Raw genomic sequence first — 21,283 nt, 5'->3', positions numbered from 1 at the left:
GCTAATTACGACAAAACCATCAAATAAGTGCAAATTCACACACACTGAGCAAGAACATATCCAAACAGAGAATACTACAATACTCAAAGGCATAAATACCCATTTAAAAAAAAAAAAAAAGCATCCATCCATCCACCTTCTGAGCCGCTTATCCTCACGAGGGTTGTGGGAGTGCCGGAGCCAATCATAGCTGTCATCGGGCAGGAAGAAGGGTACACCCTAAACTGGTTGCCACCCAATCACAGGGCACATGGAGACAGACAACAGTCACAATCACACCTAGGGGCAATTTAGAGTCTCCAAATAATGCTTGTTTTTGGGACGCGGGAGGAAACCGGAGTGCCCAGAGAAAACCCACGCAGGCATGGGGAGAACATGCAAACTCCACACAGACGGGGGCGGGATTTGATTACTGTTCTTCAGAACTGTGAGGCCAACGCTCTAACCAGTTGCATCGATGTGCCATCTATGAAAAATACATTTTAAAAATCTGTAGTATAGTGACATTTTCCCTAAATAGCAGCATATCGTTCATTTCACTTTCAGCTTCCGCACTCCTCCAGTCGACCACCTCACGGCCGTCTTTGCCCTCGTTGTCCCGGATCCAACCGATGCGCCGCTGATGGCGTTGCCACATAAACGCGTGCTAAAATCCATGCACCGGGGCGACCGTGACAGAGCGTCACCGCCACCTTGCGTGAACACAGGTGGCGGGCCGAAGGGGGGTGGGGACTCGCAACCCCCGCCACCAGCTCCGGGGGCAGGCAAAGGGGAGCAAAGTGGGCCTAACCTGATTTTCACGCCAATGATTGGATATTGAAAATTCAATACTGGCGAGAGAGGGGGGAAAAAAAAGAGGTGGCGAGGATCAGGTGGCCATTTACACCTGCCGTGTTGCCACAAGCACGGTTAATGTGCGAGAAGTGGATTTATCAAAGGCCGCCGGCGAGAGGACCGGATGAGTTTATTTGGGCGGCCTTGGGTTGGACAGATGAAACCGCTGGGATAAGGACGGTGAATTTTTTAGGTCAGTTTTACATAATTTACCCATCGAGCTTTCCAAGGAGTTCGCGGATGAACCACAGCCTTGTTTGTCATTAAACCGACATCATTTTGCCAGTATAAAACTGTAATAGACACGACACAGGCAATAAATCGTGAGAATTCATTATTGGAAATGACTCAAAATCGACCCGAAACACTACAGCAAGATTGAATGTTTTACTGTCTGAATCTGAGGGGTTAATATTTTTACAAAAAAGTTATGAGGGCGCCACGGTGGATCATCTGTTTAAAGCGTTGCCCTCACAGTTCTGAGGTCCCGGGTTCAATCCCGGACCAGCCTCTGAGGAGTTTATGTTCTCCCCGTGCCTGCGTGGGTTTCCTCCCACATCCCAAAAACATGCAACAATAATTGAAGACTAAACTGACCGTAGGTGTGATTGTGAGTGCGGGTGTTTGTCTCGATGTGCCGTGCGATTGGCTGGCGACCAGTTCAGGGTGTACCCCGCCTACTGCCCATTGTCAGCTGAGATAGGCTCCAGCACTCCTCGCGGCCCTCATGAGGGTAAGCGGTGAAAAAAATGGATGGAAGTTAGTTTGACATTAATTGGACACTCTAAATTGCCCCTAGGTGTGATTGTGAGTGTGGCTGTTTGTTTCCATGTGCCCTGCGATTGGCTGGCAACCAGTTCAGGCTGCACCCCGCCTCCTGGCCGTTGACAGCTAAAATAGGCTCCAGCACTCCTCGCCACACGCGTGAGGATAAGCGGTGAATAAAAAGGATGGATGGAAGTTGGTTTGACATCAATTGGACAGTCTAAATTGCCCCTAGGTGTGATTGTTTGTGCGGCTGTTTGTCCATGTCAGTTCAGGGTGCACCCCGCCTCCTGCCCGTTGACAGCTGGGATAGGCTCCAGCAATCCCCGCGACCCTCGTGAGGATAAGCGGTGAAGAAGAAGTTGAACGTTTAAAGCGGGTCAATTTGACCCACAGTAAAAAAAAAAAAAAAAGTACGGTTATTTCAATAAAATATTTTTTCCCATGATGTAACAGATCAATTTGACATAACTGAAGAGATAAACATTTCAACCTCGTCCGTTTTACTCGCAGTGCAACTGGAGGCTTCATATTAAAAACGGGTCAATTTGACCCGCATTATAACGGGAGAGCTGAATTATATGAAATGGGTCTCTATAACTCATTGTGCGTTCAGTGTGTTGAAACACTGAAAAAGGGTCAATTTGACCAGAAAAATAACAGGCGGGTCAATTTGACCCAAAGTCTAGCAAGGGGAAGGGGGGGTATTCCTTTTAATATCGTAACTGAAGGTTTCAACATTTAAACGGGTCAATTTGACCCGTAATTGAAGAGAAGGGGTTTTGTATTGGGTCTTCTTGCCTCATCTGTAACCCCACCCCGCACGTGCAGATAAACAGGAAGCGGCCATTATGGATTTCCACTCCGGCGGCGTGGCGATCGATGCATCATCCTAAAAGTAAAATGCGCCCGTGCCAATTATTGCGCGTGTCGGCCCGCCTCGCGTGAGTAATCGGCCAATTTAGAGGACGGCGGCGGGGCTAAGTGCGCCGGTCGTCGTCATAAATCGCGGGTGTCCTCGGCGGGCCGGCGCGTAATTAAGTTCCCAAAACGCACGTGTTAATACGGCCATTAAGGCGGACGCTTTCGCTGACTCGCCGTCTCCTAAGATGATCCTCATATCGGACATTGGCAATAAAGGCAACGGCTCAGCAGGGACCGAAGCAATGCAATGATCATCTGCAGTTATATATTTGACTTTTCAAAACTTATTTTACAGGTTATTTTTAATCACCTTTATTTTCGTAGTTTACTACACCACCATCACCATCATAAAAAGTTGGATTATTTTCTAAAACACGTGTTTGGATTGGGAAAATAAAAAATGTATATTGATTTTTTTTTTTTAATGTTTGATATCAGTATTAAAAAGCCATAAAGTATTGAATCCTGCCAAAGAGCCATTTACGAAAAGACAGAAAATCATCCATTTTGTTTTGTGTCATGAACTAGCGACACGGGGGCGGACCCAACTGCAGGAGTTCCGGGCAACGGCATAATGATCAGAGCGGCTTTATTCCAGAAGCAGATCAATAGAGGTCGTGCACCTACATCGTCGAATCACGTCGCTGGCTGGAAGGGTCGCTCGAGCAAGGCATTCTTCAATGCTAAGTCAATTGGAGATGGCACAAAACTATGTCTTGGAGTTTTGTCCGACACAGATAAAGTGATAAACGAAGGTACGTGGAAAAATTAGACACTTGGCAATGCTGAAGTCGATGTTTTCACCGATAAGAAATTGGACTATTACCTCGCTTGCACTTGTCTTGGACAACTGGATCTACGCATGTATCTGGTCAGTAAGTCGTTGGGATTTACACGGAAAAGTTTGAAATCGTAAAAATACTTCGTTGCTGGATCTGTTCTCAACAGGCAGACAGCTCGTGAACACGGAAGCGTGTTCGGCTACACGTTAGCCTTTGCCAAAAATCCATCAATCTTTTCAGATAGTATTCAATACAATTATTTAAAAAAAATGAACCCTGGTTTTACACAAACTCACATTCATTAACTATAATTGAGGGAAAAATAAATAAATAAATAAATAAAAGAGGACAAGCGAGTCGGCTTCTCTGTAGCATATCCCAAAAAGTACTTATAATGCCATGTTGGCTCATTTGAGAACAATGAGAAAAAAGATAAAAAAAGACTAAGTCGGCTCTTCCGTACACGAAGCGTGTTGCGGCCACGTTTATCTACGTAAACCTCTGTGTGACCGGTTTATTTTCTTTTGACTCATTTGAGAACAATGCATATTGTAATATTTTTTAATTATTTATTTATTTATTTTAAAGAGGAGAGGTTTACCGAAGTTTAACCCGTGGTCGCAACACGCTTCTGTGTACGTTAGAGACTACTCCCTGTCGTTTTTTTTTTTTTGTTGTTGTTGTTTTTTTTTCTTTTTAAATACGCGTTGTTCTCAAATGAGCCAATTTAGCATTATGAATGCTTCTTGGTAATTTGAGAAGAATAATTCCTACCAGAAGTGAAGCAATCACTACACAGTCGTGTGTATTTGGTTGGCCGCCATCCATCACGTTGAATTGCCGAAATCCATCGATCCTTTCTCGTCTTTTCAGCTGGTATTCCATAGAATGATCTCTTTGAATATCTGTCTCGGCTGTTGTGACAACCAACAGCACAACAAGTCTCGGGCGTCGTGAATATTCTGCTCCGGTTCAATGTCCCCCACACTGTCGAGCAGCTCTTTTTGACCGCCAACATGGCGCCGTGAAAATGGTGACGTCATGTGCGCGAGCTCTATACCAGGTGTACCAGTCAGACAAGGCAGGCTAGACTCAAGGCAGTATCCAAAAAACACGAAACGAGGTCCGAAGACTATGGCACAAACGAAGGAACTTGACAAGACGCGGACAAACTAAAAGGCCACAGACTCACTGTGACAAGGATACACTCAATAGCGAAGAATCCAACATGGAGTAAATGCATCTCCATCTTAAATAGCTGCTCTAATTACAGTCAAATGATCAACAGCTGTCAGACGTGGTCCCGCCCAGAGCAGTGCCCTGGCCACGCCCCCTCATGGGAGTGGCCAGGCCACGCCCATGACAGTTTTGTAGCATGGATTTTTTATTCTATTCAAAATGGCGGCCTATTTTAGAGTTTCTTGCTAGCTTATCCTCGATTTTTTTTATTTTTCATTATTATTAGGCACGAGATGCCGGTTTCACATATCAATGTGAGTTTTTTTTCGATATGTCTATTGTGAATAGAGATGCAAAAGTTTTTTTTCATCATAAATATCCAAGAAAAACACAGAAACGCTGGGACAAATGTAAAATATGTCATCGCTTCAGATGTTTGGATTTCTTTCAAACTGCATCCAAAGCCCCGTCCAACAGTTACTGCACGTCGAGGGTGCCCACGGAACAAAGTAAACAAAGCGACGGCAACATTGCGACCGTTTTCATTTTCCCCCGTCCGCGTTGCATCAAGTCGGCCCACCGCGCCGCATCCGTTGCGTCAGCTATCCAGAGCGCTCGTTACGGCACGCCGCAGGACACACACACAACAAAAAAAAAACAAAAAAACTCTGCGCCAAACAACAACAACAAAAAAAAAAAAACAACAGGATGATCAAAGCGCGTGTTTACGAGGATGCGGTCAGCAATACTCGAAAATCTGCCTCTAGGTGAGAGGATCAACAACACGGGTCGATCCACTTGCGAAAAGGCCTCATTGCTGCTTAATTACGGCAGCCAGCAGTAGAAATGCGAATTATTACACATTGGCTCTCAACCGTAGTCACCCCAGGATTCTCTCGTTCTTCTCGAGTCCTGACCCACTTTTAATCCGAGTTTGGAACAATAAAGAAATTCTATTGTTCATATTATATCGCGCACTACATCTTTGAACAAAACCCCGCAAAGTGGCTGTAACAGCATCGCGTTGTGCAAAAATGAAACCGTGCTCTCTATCTTCAATGTTAGTGCCTCCTGGGTTTTTTTTTTTTTTTTCGTCTCTTTTTTCTTTTTTAAATGTGTTTTTACAGGATACGGCCCATGTCCAATTTCGAGATTGTGCACCTGCGGTGTAGTTCAATGATGCTCCACAGCGGGCCGGGCAGCATTGAGCTGTACTCCTCGAGACGTGCCGTGGAAATAGAAGGAAAACGAGACGACGATTGACTTTTCAAAGAAGGAGAAAGAAAAGAAGACTTTGGGAGGAAGGGGGACTTTTTGAAAAAGAAAGACTTGGAAGAAAGAAGAAGACGTGAGACCTTTTGGAAAAGACGACGATTTCGAAAAAGAGAGAAGACTACTTTTTCAAAAAGAAACATTTGGAAGACTGATATTTTGAAGATGAAAGACTGCTTTTCGAAAAAGAAGACTTCACTTTTGTTTTTTTCACATTTCCCAATTCATCTCCAGTTATGATCTATTGATAATCAATGAATCTTTTCATCTCTTAGCTGGAAATTGTCCGGATCCTCTGAATCTCAGCCCGTCACCTTCTCCAATTTCTGTAATCCTCCATGAGTACAGACTGACTGTCTTTGTTCGTCCATCTGTTTTCTTAGCCGCTCATCCTCACAAGTCTCACGGGGAGTGCTGGAGCCTAACCCAGCTGTCAGCGGGCAGGAGGCGGGGTACACCCTGAACTGGTTGCCAGCCAATCGCGGGGCACATCGAGACAAACAGCCACAATCACGATCACACCTCGGGGCAATTTAGAGTGTCCAATCAATGTCGGACATTGTTGCTTGTGTTTTGGATCCTGCCTTCTTGGACTGTGTTGTCGTGCACAGCTTTCGTTTATAATAAAACCCACTGAACATCATGTCCTCGTCTTGGAGTCCTGCATTTGGGTCCACCTGTTGGTTTGTGACAAATTTAAAGTGTCCAATTAATGTTGCATGTTTTTGGGAAATGGGAGAGAAAACCCACACAGGCGCGGAGTGTCACGGTCCTGCCAGTCCCAGCCCTGGCAGTGCAGGTCCCCTATACACCTGTGTCGATTAGGGGGCGTACACCTGCGCCTCATCTGCGATAATGAACCCCAGGAGTTTTTAGGACCAAGCGGACGGCACTGGCTTTGCCAGATCGTTGCCGTCCATGCCTTGTTCCGGCACTTCCTTGTTTCTGATCCTGAGTCCCGGTGTATCGACCTCTGCCTGTCCTCCAACCAACCCAGTAAGCTTAACGTCCTGGATACACTGCTCTCTCTGACTGACCTCCCGGTTTACAACCTTGTAACGAATAAAGACCTTCTTTTAACTGCCTTCCTGCTTACCGAGTCGTGCATTTGGGTCCACAGTAGAGCTCTGGTTATGACACGAGGAGAAGACGAGGCCGGGATTGAACCCTGGACTTCAGAACTGTGAGGCCAACGCCTTACCAGCTGAGTCACCGTGCAGCCTGACTGTCTTTGTGTTTGACTGAATTTTTGGAGGGCGGCACAGTGGAACAGCTGGTAAAGCGTTGGCGTCACAGTTCTGAGGACTCAGGTTTGATCTCTATGTGGAGTTTGTTTTCCTCCATACCTAGGTGTTTATTCTCTTTTTTTTTCTCACTCCGGTTTCCTCCCACATCCCCAGATCATGCAACATCAATTGGACACTCTAAATTTGTCACGAACCAACGGGTGCACGGGTGGACCCAAATGCAGGACTCCAAGACGGGGAAATGATGTTCAGGGGGTTTTATTACAAACGAAAGTTGTCCATGAGAACACAGTCCAAGAAGTTAGGATCTAAAACACAAGAAACAATGTCCGATAACTAAAGAGCATAACCAAAAGCGTGACTGGACTATAATGGCGCAGTGGCGGAGTAACCCCGGATGCAGGAAAAAATACTCAACGAATTGGCCAATTCCAGTGACAAAATTCCAACTTAAATACATTGTCTAATGTGACACAGCTGTGACCGGGTGATAGGAGTCAAAGATGAAACCGCTCGGTCCAGCCTTGCTCATGACAAAATTGCCCCTAGGTTTGATTGTGAGTGTGCCTCTAATTTTTGAAGAATCGCTTTCAAGCTGGTCCTTCTGGTGAACTGAGTTGAGTTTAGGTCAGTGCCACCATACACGCAAGTCAAAACAAAAAAAAATCAGCCAAAACCAATACCTCAAAAATGGAATCATTTGTATCTCAAGGCACAATGATACTTGATATTAACGTCTTTTCAGCTGGTAAAGCATTGGCCTCACAGTTCTGAGGTCCCGGGGTTCGATCCCGGCCCCGCCTGTGTGGAGTTTGCATGTTCTCCCCGTGCCTGTGTGGGTTTCCTCCGGGCACTCCGGTTTCCTCCCACATCCCAAAAAACATGCAACATTAATTGGACGCTCTAAATTTCCCCTAGGTGTGATTGTGAGTGTGTCTGTTTGTCTCGATGTGCCCTGTGATTGGCTGGCAACCAGTTCAGAGTGTACCCCGCATCCTGCCCGTTGACTGCTGAAGATTGGCTCCAGTATTCCCAGCGACCCTCGTGAGGATAAGCGGCAAAGAAAATGGATGGAGGAATTTTTGGATCTCTCTGTTTTGTGGATTTTCACCTGTCATGGGCGGGTCCGGAAGTATCACCCACGCTCAACGGGGGTTCACTGTACATGTACTGTTCCGACCTCCAATTCGAAACGTCAGTATTGCAATCCTCAAAATATAATTTTCCAACTCAAAACCAAGTTTCACTTGTGATACATGTGAAAAAATTTCACACTCCTCCTGCAACATTTTATCAGCACCCATAAATGGGTCCTCGATCCACTTTTGGGTCCCGACCCCCCCATATGCGAATCTCAGAATTAGCAGACCTGGAGAAGGTGTCGTGTCATTGTGAGATGACAAGACGGAACGGGGAAGATGTGTGAATTTCCGACACACACACACCTCCCATGCGTTGCATAAAATGTTCAAAAGGCAGATGGTAATAAAACCAGCACATGGTGAGCAGGCGAGGGGGGGGGGGGGGGTACACCCAGCACACCCCCAAGGGGGCTGCCTGGTGCTTGCGATGAGAGCGAGCAAGCGATTCCACGTCACCGCTGCCGGATAAGCCAAGTGGGCGCCTCCTCGCCCTTTTTTTTTTCCTCCCCCCTCCGTCATTACGACGCTGAAACATTTGATTATGCAGGCTGTCTTGCAGGAAGTGTTTACTTGCTTTCTTCTATTTATTGCCACGAGAAAGACGCCGGCGGGCGCCCTAAACCAAAAAAAAAAAAAGGAAGACTGACATGCAAAAGACAAGTGTAGTATTAACGCCTTCATGCATAAATTTCCAAAATGTTTTTTTTATTACGACTCTTCAGGCATGACTGAAATGTTAACAAAAGCAGCACAAAAGAAAGCTCTTTTCTTCGATACGCGCTACGTGCTAACGTTGCGCATTCGTCGCGACGGTGGACAAGGACTCAAAACATTTGCACGAGTCTTGGTAGGAAAAACTGTATGCCAATTAATGAGCTGCTTTTTGATGTCAGAGTTATGGATCAGTGACAAGAAGATGAAGATGATTGCGGAAAGCTACGCAGTTATAGCTAGCTAACATTTAACTAGGTGGCTAGCATAAGCAGATGTTCCCGGCCAGCTTGCCTCATTCTTCTTTTCCTTTCGGCTTAAACGTTGGTAGTCGCCCACGGTCGCCGAGATAGCGCCAGAAGAGCGTTGTTTGAACGCTAGTGAACGTCAATGATCGCTGGGAATCGGCGGAGAACGCCGGTCCGGGAAAAAAAGGTTTGAACATGCACAAAAGTTCTCACCGAGACCAGCATTCATCAACGTTTAATTTTGAACGTTCAAGAACGTTCGTGGAACGTTTTACTAACATTCGCCGAGCGTTGCACGCGTTTGGCTATCGTTAGTCAGTCGTTACTCTGGCGTTACTTGGTTGTTACTTATCGTTTGTTACCGTCAGACCGTCATCACTGGGGTTTTCATGGTGTTTAGGGTCTCCAGGGGGTGTCACATGGTGTGTTACTTCTCGGACGTCCTCTTCCTCCTGGTGTTCTTTTTCCTCCAAAGACATCGCTAGTGAAAGAGGCTTTGCATTCTTACTTGCAGCGCTAGTTGCTCAAGTCCGCACCCCACCTTTTTTTCATCTAGGGGGCATGATGCTGACTGTTCAAACTCACGAGAACAACTGTAGTGACTACGAAATTTCCAACGTCTTCGTTCCGTTCCACTGTAAAAATTACACGCCAGCAAAACGCTATTCTGTCGTTATTCACCCGTTAGTCACACGCTCAACACGCCCGTCTAACGTTGACAAATCGCTCGTCGCGCGCCAGTGACACGTTAGCACACGCTAATGGTTTTTAGGGGTATCTTATTTGGTCGCTGTCACACACTTCTCACGTTAATCACACGCCAGATGTGTCATCCTCATTTGAGAACGCTGAAAAATAGAACGATTGGAATGTTCAGAGATCGTTGACCAGAACGTCATAGTGTGACGGAACCTTTACGCCCACTGTCCCCTCATGTCCTCCCTCACAACATCCATCAAACTTGTCTTTGGTCTTCCTCTCGCTCTTTCGTCTGGCCCTCCTCAAGACCCTTCCACCGATATACTCACTCTCACGTCTCTGGACATGCCCGAACCATTGAAGTCTGCTCTCTCGAACCTTGTCTCCAAAACATCCAGCTCCGCCACCTCCAGTTCTGCTTCCTGTTGTCTCTTCGGCGCCACCGTCTCTAATCCGTACACCGTGGCCGGCCTCGCCACTGTTTTATAAACTTGGCCCATCATCCTAGCAGAGACTCTTCTGTCACATAGCACACCAGACACCTTCCGCCAAGTGTTCCACCCCGCTTGGACCCATTTCTTAAATTCCTTACCGCACTCACCATTGCTCTAGATCAAGGCTCAGCAACCTTTTTGAGGCTGAGGGCTACTTCATGAGCACCGATCGTATAAAGTTCTACGTGACCTGTTTGCGGCAAATTTCAGACTCAGTTCATTACACGTACATAAAATATTGTCGTTTTAATTTATCGTAGTAAATGACATTACAGGTATTTTCAAATTTTAATTCACATAAGCAAGTCAGATTCAGAATTGAAAGCACAAATAATAGTAACCATTTGTGGCCTATGGTATGTTTAGAACAAAACTCGCAGGCTCGTTATATGGTCCTCGCGGGCTACCATTAACCCCATCGGTGACCCCTGCTCTAGATTGTTGACCCCAAGTAATTGAAGTCGTCCACCACGCGAAACGGACTAAGGCCACAATACAGTGAGGGATCCTGGGTAAAGTAAGCCATTAGAAATGGCAAAAGCAGCATTTTGGCAACTGCTTTTTACACGATTTAAGCGTAATATAATCCCCCTGCCCTGTGATATCGGGTGAGTGGCGGATATCTGAGAGCTGCCAATCATCGGGCATCCGTCTAAGTTTCCAATTGCATCAACGTTATACGGGAATGAAAGCCCCGCACGGCGGCATCTCCCCGAGATGAGGTGGAATACCGTAACATATCCCTGACATTTTCCTCCCAATTATACACTAATCCGGCATCCCCGCCGCAGTGTGTCTGCATTTATCAGTGGAAATTGATGCCATTTATATTCATTTTTGCCACGCCACACAATAGCGCTGTATGGGAATGGATTGGCCTCCTCAACGCACGTGCATGGAAATGGCCAGATAAGGCGTTCGGCAGCCCGAGCGGGAAGATGAAGATTTACGGATTTTGGATCCATTTTGTAAACTTTTTTTTTTTTTTTTTTTTGTGGCAGTTGGCTGTTGTCACCTGCGTGGAGAAATTCCAAATGAGAACGCTATCTCCCTCTGCCACTTGCTGGACTTACTTGGGCCCTGAGATGCTCATAAATTGGACTTGGTCGTTACCTTCCATTCAAAACCATTTTTTAAGTCTTGAATATTTAAACCTGCGAAATGATCTCCATGTTTTGCACTTGACTAGTTGTATGCCTCTCAAAATGGGCATAAAATGGTCTCGACCCAAAGTCTTGGTCTGGGCTCCCTTAAGATATCATTTTGACAAGGTCTCCACTCCACAGTGTCTGTTTTAGGCTTGGTCTTAACTCCTTACATTTTCTTGACGTGGTTTTAAGACCATTGCAGTCTTGAAAAATCATCTTCTTCTTCAACCCTTTTCATTACTCAATGAAGTCACACTCCTGAATTGGTCTCAACCCTCAAAAATCTTGGTCTTTACTTAATTTTAATCCTTTAAAGTCTGGGTATAGACTGAAACTTAATTATATAGAATCTCGGTCTTAACTCGATTTCAAGCCGTAAAAGCCTTGGTCTTTAATCCTTGGTCTCAGTCCTGATTTCAGCTGTCAGCTCCTTGAAGTCCTGATCTTTAATAAGTCTTAACCCCTTCAAGTTTTGGTATTAAAATCTCAAAATATTTATTGGTCTCCAATCCTTCAGAGTCTTGGTTCAAAATGGTTCCCCGCAAAACACTTTAAAGTTTTGACAATGACTGGGTCTTAGCTCAGATTATTGATCTGTTCTTGGTCTTGGCTATATGAAGTCATAATCCATGCATAGGCTAAACTGAGTCTATGATATGGTTTTGAATTTGACATTTGTATGGTTCGTCGATTGAATGCAAAGGGCAGTAAACGGCATCTTAGCCTTGGAAAACACGTGATTCCGAAATCATTGACAGTGACATAATTTTGTAAATGAATATTTAAGTACCTAGACAGCATGGTGGCCTCACAGTTCTGAGGACCGGGGTTCAAACCCAGGCCCACCTGTGTGGAGTTTGCATATTCTCCCCATGCCTGCGTGGATTTTCATCATTAACTGGAGACTCTAAATTGCCTCTAGGTGTGATCGCGAGCGTGACTGTTGTCTGTCTCCGTGTTCCCTGCGATTGGCTGGCAACCAGTTCAGGGTGTACGCCGCCTCTTGCCTGAAAACAACTCGTGAGAATAAGCGGCACAGAAAATGGATGGATGGATATTCAAGTACCTTCCCCTTTTGTAGTCAGTTCCCACCTACTCAACTCAGGTGAACGGCAACACGGCGTTTCTGGGTTTTAAAACAAGCGAGTCTCTGCCGCCGGCTAGACATGTACATCTAGTCTATAAAGCATATATATGCGGTTTTAAAACAATACTTTACTATAATCATAACGTATTATGTAACTGTGCGGTTTGGCTGCGCCCGTCAATCATTCGCCACTGTTCCCTCGCACTTTCTTCAAGTGCCACCCGCGAGTACGGCAACACGTAGTACAGTATCTAGTCGCCGCAAGCCTTTGCCGTTATCATCTCTCCCTCCTATTGCCTCGCCGTCTAAACCATCCGCGTTATTGTCGGCACATTTTCATTATCTTTGAGAGAGTCGGCGCGCTCGGCGCGCTTTGATGAGTTTATGAACAGTGGCACCTCTAATCGGAGGCAAGATGCTCTGGAGAGCTCACATCAGAGCGCCAGCAGCCGGGGGGGGGTTGGGGACCAGACTGATGCAATTTTACATTTGTAATAATAATCTTGGAAGCCTTTAATGCGACTCAAACAAAGCCCCGTCAAAAGGAATATGGCCCGGTTTGTGTGAAGTGTGAGGGAGGCTGGGGCTTTTGGGTTGTTTGTCACCTCGTGCACTCAAATGGATTTCTCATTACAGCCGCTTTGCCTCTGTACTTGTGAGGATGACTGACCCTCGCCGCCTCGCAATTAGGAACACTCGGAGGAAGCTGTGAATAAGTCGCTGCAAAGGTCATCTGATCGAAAGCTTTCTTCTCCACGCGTGACCCTCGATATCAACAATGGTCATCGTTCAATACCATGCAGAGCTATTAAAAACATCTTTTCTTAAACCTTTTATGTCTAAATATGGTCAACTTCACATTTTTTTCTGGGAGTTGTGCCCACCTTATCCTTAATTAGTGTTGAAAATAGCTTCAGAACAAATCTATTAACTCCGTTCCTCCACTGCGGCATTATGTCGACTCCAGATTTGAAGTCTGGATTATTTTGGGGTCCATGAAGAGCGAATATAGAGCTCATGCACGTGACATCACCGTTTTCACGGCGCCATATTGCCGGTCAAAAAGAGCCGCTCGACAGTGTGGGGGACATTGAACCGGAGGAGAATATTTCACAATACCCGAGACCTGTTGCGATGTTGGTTGTCACAACAGACGAGAGAGATATTCAAAGAGATCATTCCATGGAATATCAGATGAAAAGACCGGAAAATATTGATGGATTTCGGCAATTAAACGTGATGGATGGTGCCTGACCAAAATACACACACGCCTGTGTAGCGATCGCTTCATTTCAGGTAGGAATTATTCATCTCAATCTGAAATTACCAAAAAATATTGATAATGCCAAATTGGCTCATTTGAGAACAATGTGTGTTCAAGAAAATACTGTCTGTCGCAGAGGTTTACGGACGTTATGTGTGGCCACAATCGCCATACATTTTCATAGTTAATGAATTCGAGTTAGCGTAAAACCAGGGGTCATTTATTTAAATATTGGCATTTGTATTGAATACCAGCTGAAAAGATGTCGCCGGACACACTTCCGTGTTCACAAGCCGTCAAAACCGTCACTTTGTGTGATTTGTTCCTGCTTGGGAACAGACAAAGAATGAAGTATTTGTATGCCTCCAGACTTTTCTACGATTTCAAACCTTTCCGTGTAAATCTCGACGACTTACTCACCAGATCCACGTGTAGATCCAGTTGTCCAAGACAAGCGGAAGAGAATTAACAGTCCAATTTCTTTTCGGCGAAATCATCGATTTCGGTATTAAATTCGGGTCCTCTATGCAGAGTTTATCTCATTTTTCCATGTACCGTCCTTTATTTTCACCTTCTAAATGTCTGACTGTATCCGACAAGATTCTGGGCGTCATGCTCCAAGACATATTTCCGTGTGGTCTCCAACCGACTTAGCATTGAGCAATGCTTGGCTTGACTGGCAATATGGCGAGGTAAACCAAAGTTATGTGATTTTTATGACGTAGGTGCACGAGCTATATTTGTTAGACACGCTTTTGACCGTTCTATTCAAATGAATAGCTGCAATGCTTTGGTGCTAAAGGAACTAGCATACCTGTCAACTCGTATGGTTTAGCCGTAGTTCATACGGATTATGTGGTGAATCTTACGTATACGGATACAGATGGTCTGGATACGGATTCTGAAAATTTCCATTTGCTTTTGCGCAGAATGGCGCTAGTCTACTCTATTGTGGGGGGAAAACCCAAAGCTGGGGAATTCCAAACGTAGCCTGCATCAAAGATTTTTGTCACAGCAGGCATGATGATTAGCGCAGCAGCAAATGTTGATTTAGATTAGCAAAATACTTTCATTTCCGTTAACTTTGCAGTAAATCCTTGGCCCGGATCGAGCACCGCCGAGCCGGACACCTCACCACGGGAAACATGGACGCTGCAGCTACCTGTCACAATTGATCAATTCGTTAACGATACGCTATTGGTGACGCTGACCTATCGAGATAGGAGCTATACGGGGATATTACTTGACGGCAACAAAAAGTGAGTGTCATTTTTTTCATCTTGACTTTGATCATTTGTGGCTCAAATTAATTAGCTCGTAGCTAATGTAGCATGCATGCTCGCTAGTTAGCCGTCTGGGCCTCATTACAAATACATGGGATTATTGTAGCTGACATTGTAGCTCTCCTGCTAGCATTCTAGCTCATGATCATGTTACTGAATGCTGTGTTTTCACCGCAAGGGTATCAAATGTATGTCAAGATGGACGTTCCATTTACTAAGATTGAGAATGGCTTCATAGAAACAATAGCAAATCAGCCTGTGAGTTCATCTACAGCTTATTGTTAGCTTTATCATACAGATCAGCTCCTTCCTTATTCACTAAAAATAAAGAATTGATCATTGGGATTCAGTAGATATGTAATCTTTCAAAACATTTTTCTTCTACCATCACTGGTTCTCTTTGGTGAATCTCTCTTACAAATATCTGCGGTATTGTAGCCTGGTTGATAAATAGCCATCTTTTTTGATCATTCTACTTAGTAGAATTAGACAACTTCATATATTATCATAATGGAGATCTACAAGAAAAATCTTTGAAAAACTTTGTGTTTTTTTCCCCTCCGTTATTTTGACATATAATTTACTTCAGTACGTTATAAGGATTTTTTTTTGCTCTCTATAAAGATTTTTTTGGTAGTTTATACAGGTTGGTGCTCCGAAAAATTGACGGGCATGAACCTGTCAGCCAGAAATTTAAGCTTGTGTGAACATTTATCGCTGCTAATTACATCTTCGACAGGAATGAGTCCTGATTGTCACGACCAATCGAGACAGAGGAGGACCCAAATGCAGGACTCCGGAGACGCAGAGGCATTTCGGGAAAAGTGTTTATTTGTTCCAAGGTTGGGGCTCAGGAAGACAGTCAAGCGCAGCAGCGGTAGTCAGGACGTCGGGCGTAGGGAGCAGGTCCGCGGGCAGGCAGGGGTCGGTGCACGGGTGATCGATCAGAGAAGGCAGGAGTATCTAAGACGTCAAAATTAGGGGGTCGGTCGGAGGACAGGCGGAGGTCGGTACACCAGGGTTGACGATCAAGAGTACGGGAGTGCAGGAACGGGGCATGAGTTGCGACGATCTGGCGAAGACCAGTCGTCCCCTGGTTCCTATATCTACCGGAGTCAATCAGCCAGCATGAGGCGCAGGTGTGCGCCTCGTAATCAGTGTGACTGTGCGGGAACCCGCACAGCCCGAACTGGAACAGCAGAACCATGACACTGATATGAACATTGCTCATCAGTATTTCCATTGTTTTATATGCATATGACTTGATGACAGAGTTATGTATCAGTCACTACAACAGACCAGTATTCAAAAGCTCTTTTCGACTATATGTATAAATGTTGGTGTGCATGTTGTGTATCAGTAACCCCAGTAGACATGTACTGAAAAACTGTTCTCCCTATCTGCATTTCCCAGTTTGTTCTGTATTTATTTTTACTGTAATAGAACAGCGTGAAGCCTGTTACCATAGCAACATTTTTACTGTGTTGCTTTTCGGGCCTCCCACAAAATGAGAGACTCGCTGCGCCCTGTGGATGTGGTCGCCGCAGAGAGACGGAAAAGGGGGTGTTCAGACTTTTGAATTTATACACAAATACGGCAAAACAACATGACGGATCATAGTCCTTACCTTTCCTTCACTTGCCAATTAGCTTTAACGAGAGCGCTCATTTTAACGAGACGTGCCATTCATGTGCAAGCCGACGCAATAAGCCGAGCGACCGGTCAGCGAACGTCCGCCCCAATCGAGGTTGATTCCTTCCGACTTCACCCCCGTCCCGCCTTCCCGCCTCCGCTTTTCCTTTTAATTCTTTTCATTTATTTCTTTCCACCCCGAATGTCAGTCCATCTTATTCTAATGAAGCTTTGATTTTTTTTTTTTTTTTTTTTTCCCTACGTTCCGGCGCATCCGAGCCGTAACGATCCGCCGCCCGCAGCCCCGGCCTCAATTAGATTATCCGTGGGGGGGAAGGCGGGGTTTGGGGTGATGGGAGTGGGGGGGGGGGAGTGCAGCATGTTGACGATGGTGGTGGGAAGCATTAAAGGCACTGGCATGACTGACCTCGTGCCGGAGGTTTGATATAAATTGCGTTAATGGTTTTAATCCCTCTGAGTGCACAAGTTAGTTCGACAGAACTTTCTGTTCAACATGGCGGATGATGGAGAAGTCTATTAAAATATTGTTGTTGTTTCTTAGGCTCGGAATTTTCAGTGCTGTGTTTTTATCACTTGGAAGCTTAAACTCGACAACTGGATTATGATTTTTAACAACTGCTGTTGTTGCTCCAGCTCATTTCGGGCTGTACCAACTGCAGTCACTCACATTTGGTGTGGTCTGTCATGCCCGTGGATATAAAGTTACGGGTGTGGTCCACCAGTCATGCCCACATATAAAAAGTTACGGGTGTGGTCCACCAGTCATGCCCGCAGGTATAAAGTGGCGGGCGTGTGTTCTGCTTGTAATTATGCGTGTACCCCTTTAAGAGTGGAGGGGGGCGGTGTCAGGTGAACTAGGAAGTAGAAGTAGGCTGAGCAGCAGCTCGTTGTACAACGAGACCGTGTGCTTCCATGTTAAAAAAAAAAAAAAGACGTTCAGGCTGTGGTTCACTGCATTGGATCGGTTTTCGTGTGCGACAAGTGCTCAATTGCGCAGTGGCGCAGCTTAGAGGGAACATTGGTCAAGACTACGCAAAATAAGCAACGTCTGTCAATATCTATGTTTTTCTACTCGTAAAAAATTTCACACGCGTGAGTTTTCATGCTCGACTGTGCAGATTTGTGAGTGCGAAGGAGCTCGGGCGCATATGCACCTGTCAAATCAGAGTGACTGCAACTAGTATGAATCTGAATTCTCATATTCTCTATTCTTAATGTTGTCCCATTGGTACCTGTGCACATTAAAGCGATATCCTGTTACGATTCCAGACCAAATTCCCTATCTGGGTAGTCTCCAACCTGGCTGTTCCAATCTCAATACTCACCTCCACCCTGGTTGTCCTCGTTCCAACTGTCCCCTTGCCCGTCCCAAACAGGGGGGTTATCTATTTGGGTGATTTCGCTCCCAGTTGCCCTCATCCACATTCTGGATGGTTTATCCCATACAGTCACTCCCACCTGTCCATACTGCTTTCCTTGGAGACCTTTACTGCAGTACTACAATAAGAGGAGAGACACTGAAATTCGTCATCAACTTCGATTTACATGATCAGTGAGAAGTTTCCAGGTAGAGCAGGCGTGTCGTAAGCATTCTGTTTTTTTTTTTTTTTTTTAATATTCCTGCTATGATGACCATGAGCATTTCTTTTAATATCCCAATATGCGGAGCAGCTCCCGCTCGTCCCTGGCGGAGCCCGACAGCTGCAGATGACATTACGACGGAGATAAAGATGGATGCGGCAGTTCTGAAAGCACGGACCGCCCACTCGTCGACAGGTGTCGAGACATGCAGCTGTGACCGGGAAACAATTTATATCTTCTGGGCTCTCCATAAAAGTTGTCATAAATGTTGTTACATTGAGTGAAAATGACGTGTAAATGTGGGGAAATGTCCATATAACGTGTTGGTAACAAGCGGTTTTTCGGTAAAGCTAAAATCTCACGGAGGAAATGTCACTGGCGCTCGTTGTGGTAATTGCAGCCCAGCCACAATTACGGCTTCGCACTTTTTACTCCCACACAGACTTTAAATGCGATTTAGGATGGAGAATAAAACAGCTCGGAATGGTAGATGTGTGTAATTAAAGGGCAATAAGCGATAATGTGCATGACGCCGGGTCATCCTTTGAGTGCCACTGCAGGGATGTGCATAAAAGAACGGAACGTTTTGAAAAATATGCATATAGAGCATCATGAATATGGCATCACCTGCTAAATTTAGTAAGGTGCGGTATCACAATGTTCAGTTAAAGAGAAAGTTTCAAACAAAGTAAGGGCTTTAAAATAGAGTTTGAAACTCGGGTTTTGGGGTTTCAAACTCGGGTTTGAAGACAGAATTGGGGGTGTGAAATTTGGGTTATTGTTACAAATCAGAACGTGAAACTCAGGGTTTGGGTTTCAAATTATGGTTTGGAGACAGGATTAAGATCTTAAACCGGATAACATATACGGTTCTAGTGACCAGTGGCGTGAAGTGTGTTTGTATGTGTGTATTTTTATTCTTTATTCTCTTTATTTTCCTTTTATGCTTTTAAGTCATTATTGCGCGGATGTTTGTGACGCTGTTTGCTTTCATACTTTTGAGTCATTATGACGCAGATCGTGTCACGACGTATCTAGACAGAGGTAGGACCCAAATGCAGGAGTCGGGAGATGCAGGCGTAATTCGGGAAAAACGTTGATTATTCCAAGGTCGGGGATCGGGCAGGCAGTCAGGTGCACCAGCGGTAGTCGGGACGTCGGGCGTGCAGAGCAGGTCCGCGGGCAGGCGAGAGTCGGTACACGGGAGATCAATCAAAGCAGGCAGGAATATCGAAGGCGTCAGGTTTACGGAGTCTGTTGGAGAACAGGCGGAGGTCGGTACACACGGGTTGACGATCAGAGATACGGGAGTGCTGGAACGGGGCATGAACCGCAATGATCTGGCGCCGGACCAGTCGTCCCCATGGTTCTATATACACCGGGGCCAATCAGCCAGCATGAGGCGCAGGTGTGCGCCTCCCAATCAGCGTGACCGCACGCGCACCCGCACAGCCAGGGCTGGACCGACAGGATCATGACAGATTGTTTGTGATGCGGATTCCTTTCATGCTCCTGGAATGTTCCAAGGAGTGCCTATATAAGGACGAGAAAGACCTTCAACGGGATTTTTTACGACCTCACCGCTAACCTGGGAAAAAGTACACTGTTTGATACTAACTACATGGACGCCTGCTGCCTTTCATTTTTGGAAATCTCTGGAACATTCGCTAACTTGTCATACCCACTGGAAAGAACATTTGTCTGTTTGGGTAACATTCGTTCAACGTTGGCGACTATTCGTCGTTTTGGCTCGACTACTATGTCTGTGAACTTCAACTTTGTGTTCGTTATTTTTATCGTGTTTGTGTTGTAATGTGTGTGTGATTATGTTGTCTTAAACGCAATACAACTGCCTTGTCGCATTTTGCTGGTTTGAGCAAACGGGACGTTAGTCTAAATCAGTGGTTCCCAAAGTCAACCTGGGCCCAGTGAGTCGTTCAGAAAGTTCCCGGACCCCCAACCTTAACTTTCGCCAATAATGTAGTGTTGGACACAGCGATGCCATTCTGGTACAAAGAAATACTCAATTTTAGTGCCTCAGGTGCTTTTGCTTTTTATTTTTGCACAATAAATCAAAACGTGGTTCAACACTGGAAAGGGCAATTCTCACATCATGATTAGCTTCCAGACGATTTCATTTTTTCGTTTTCACATCACGGACCCCCTGGAAAGACGTTTTTCCACCCCCTGGGGGTCCGTGGACCCCACTTTGGGAACCACTGGTCTAAATTCACACGTAACATGTGCGCTCTGCGGCCAGACCCCGGGTCTTTGGCGGTAGTCCCTCGTTGCCCTCCCCTTTGGGGAAGAAGTTCCATTCCAACACCCACCACCACCAGACTTTCCTCCCAACACCTTTGACGAATAATAAAGATAAAAGCACCAAAGCCTCCCATTGACCAGTGTACTTGGACGGTGATACAATTGTCTGTTGGAAACAGAGTCTGGTGACCAAAAACAGTTCTCGTCAAACTCACAGTCGTGAGCCTACCTAGCTAATTTATCATCACATCATTGTTTAAAATTAAATGGCGTAACTGCCCTGTCGACTTGCGACGCCGCCGTCGGGATCCTTTTGAAAGGCGGTTAATTAGGCAAAAACAAATCCGTCTCGAGTCAAATGTGTCGTTCCGGCAGGCGAAACTGCTACTGCGGTTCATGCTAGCCAGCGACAAGCTAACTGCTAGTCACAAAGTCCGGTTTTGTCTTGCAAATGTTTGTCTTAAAAATGAAATCTTCCTCATAATATCCGTCACGCTGGTTATCGTACTCGGCCGCCGGTTTCACACAAAATTATGTTGGGAAAATCCACTCGAGTAGCTCTAAACCAATGAGAAAATGGAAAAGTTTTAACGTCACCGGAGGCCTGCTAGTTACCGGTGTTTATTGAATTTGAAATCTGATTTAAAAAAAAAAAACACAAAAATAGGAATCTGATATTTCAGTTGTGTGTATTTGGCATCCGGTAAA

At 45.4% G+C, this 21,283-nt stretch overlaps 2 long non-coding RNA genes across 2 annotated transcripts in view; one reads left to right on the top strand and one right to left on the bottom strand.

Moving 5' to 3' along the window:
• LOC133509146 (uncharacterized) overlaps positions 1 to 4,505 on the bottom strand; it is a 45,396-nt gene extending 40,891 nt beyond the window's left edge. The window contains exon 1 of the long non-coding RNA XR_009797239.1: positions 4,080 to 4,505. This is a non-coding gene — a long non-coding RNA (uncharacterized LOC133509146). The remainder of the gene's footprint in view (positions 1 to 4,079) is intronic.
• A 9,204-nt stretch (positions 4,506 to 13,709) lies between these two features.
• LOC133509147 (uncharacterized) lies at positions 13,710 to 18,299 on the top strand. Its single transcript, XR_009797240.1, has 3 exons — positions 13,710 to 13,828; positions 14,887 to 15,055; positions 18,181 to 18,299. It is a non-coding gene; the product is annotated as an uncharacterized LOC133509147 (long non-coding RNA).
• The last annotated feature ends 2,984 nt before the right edge of the window (positions 18,300 to 21,283 follow it).

Source organism: Syngnathoides biaculeatus, chromosome 11 (assembly GCF_019802595.1).
Source record: "Syngnathoides biaculeatus isolate LvHL_M chromosome 11, ASM1980259v1, whole genome shotgun sequence".
In the NCBI taxonomy this organism is placed as follows: domain Eukaryota; kingdom Metazoa; phylum Chordata; class Actinopteri; order Syngnathiformes; family Syngnathidae; genus Syngnathoides; species Syngnathoides biaculeatus.
This window is presented reverse-complemented; position numbering and strand designations above follow the sequence as displayed.